We start from the raw sequence: 2,008 nt of genomic DNA on the forward strand, positions 1-2,008 counted from the left end.
CAGAACGCATTTCATCTGCAGTGGTGCACTGCGACCAGCTCCAGGTTGGATGGGAAGGCTTCAGGGTGGCAGGTGGCCCTCCGCTCCGGAGGAAGGTGTTACAGCCCCCTGGCAGCAGCTTCACAGTGTCCACGGGGCTGAGGGAGATTCGACCGCCTCAGTGCCCTCTCCCGTGTACCCATTCCTGACAGCCTCTCGGGGCGCGCTGGGTCGGTTGAAGGGGGGATTGGTCCCCCTGCCCACGGTGAGACTGTCGACTGGGGCAGACTTTTCTCAGTACGCCCCAACCATGTTGTGCTGCCAGGCGAGGAGGCCCACTCAGGTGGAGCATGAGCATGCATGTAAGGACCCGAAAGATGGTGCACTATGTCTGGGCAGGGCGAAGCCAGAGGAAACTCTGGTGGAGGTCCGTAGCATTCCTGACGTGCAAATCGGTCATCCGACCTGGGTATCGGGGCAAAAGACTCATCAAACCATCTATTAGCTGGTTCCCTCCGAAGTTTCCTTCGGGATAGCTGGCGCTCGGAGCCCCCACTTTATCTGGTAAAGCAAATGATTAGAGGTCTTGGGGCCGAAATGATCTCAACCTATTCTCAAAATTTTAATGGGTAAGAAGCACTGGCTTGCTGGCGTGGAGCTGTGCATGGAATGCGGGTGCCTAGTGGGCCACGTTTGGTAAGCAGAACTGGTGCTGTGGGATGAACCAAACGTTGGGTTAAGGCGCCTGATGCCAATGCTCATCAGACATCAGAAAAGGTGCTGGTTGATATAGACAGCAGGACAGCAGGACAGTGGCAATGGAAGTCATAATCTGCTAAGGAGTGTGTAACAACTCACTTTCTGAATAAACTAGCCCTGAAAATGGAGGACGCTTGAGCGTTGGGCCCATACCCGGCCATTGGGGGCACTGAGAGCCACGGAGGCTAAGCCGCGATGAGTAGGAGGGCCGCTGCAGTGTGCATGGAAGCCCGGGTCAAGGGCCTGGTTGGAGCCACCATAGGTGCATATCTTAGTGGTAGTATCACATATTCAAACGAAAACTTTGAAGGCCGAAGTGGAGAAGGGTTCCATGTGACTAGCAGTTGAACATGGGTCAGTCAGTCCTAAGAGATGGGCGAGCACCGTTCCAAAGGGACGGGCGATGGCCTACGTTGCCCTTGGCAAAATGCTGAGATGTAAACTATTGTACAGCACACGTCACTCTTACAAAACATATTGTTTTCAAATGTTGATTCATTAATATTTAAATGTGTTAAACAGTTACTTAATAGTTACAGTTGACATAAGAATTAGCATAGATTTGGATATTATAGATGTGAATTCTTAATGATGTGCATTTTCTAGCTAGATGTGCAATTTATAGATGTGGATTTTTATAGATGTGTCCTTATAATATAATAAGTTAGATACGAAAATGTACATCATGATTACTGAAATGTCTTGAATGGAGAATGGGTCTCAAATATTTACATACACATAATCATTACATATTGTATTGATTATTCATGTCCTGCTATTCATACTTAATTTCACATGACTGTTCATAGACAATTTTTTAATTGTTGGATTAGTACTGCAGGGTGTACTATCTCTGGCCTATACGTGATCCCAGTTTCAGTAAGGACAGCTTACAGTGTGGCTGTAAGCAAACAAATGTTGTATTGTTGGAAGCAAAACCGATTTGAAGCTTATGGGAAGTATAATAACCACAAATGAGCCACTGCAAGGTGGTGCAGAAATGGCCAAATGCCTCGTCACATAATTAGTGACGTGCAAGAATGGATGAACGAGATTCCCACTGTCACCGACTATCTAGCGAAATCACTGCCAAGGGAATGGGCTTGGCAGAATCAGCAGGAAAAAAAGTCCATGTTGAGCTTGCCTCTAGTCTGGCACTGTGAAGAGACATGAGAGGTGTAGGAAAAGTGGGAGGCCCTCGGGCCACAAAGTTAGAATCCCCCTTAACCGTAACGATACCGCAATGCTGTGGAGCCTCGGTTAGCCTGGG

General features: G+C 48.2%; 1 pseudogene; it reads left to right on the forward strand.

Moving 5' to 3' along the window:
• Positions 1–204: 204 nt before the first annotated feature.
• On the forward strand, positions 205–1,597 carry LOC147712663 (28S ribosomal RNA; annotated as a pseudogene).
• Positions 1,598–2,008: the final 411 nt, after the last annotated feature.

Source organism: Lissotriton vulgaris, chromosome 5 (assembly GCF_964263255.1).
Source record: "Lissotriton vulgaris chromosome 5, aLisVul1.2, whole genome shotgun sequence".
In the NCBI taxonomy this organism is placed as follows: domain Eukaryota; kingdom Metazoa; phylum Chordata; class Amphibia; order Caudata; family Salamandridae; genus Lissotriton; species Lissotriton vulgaris.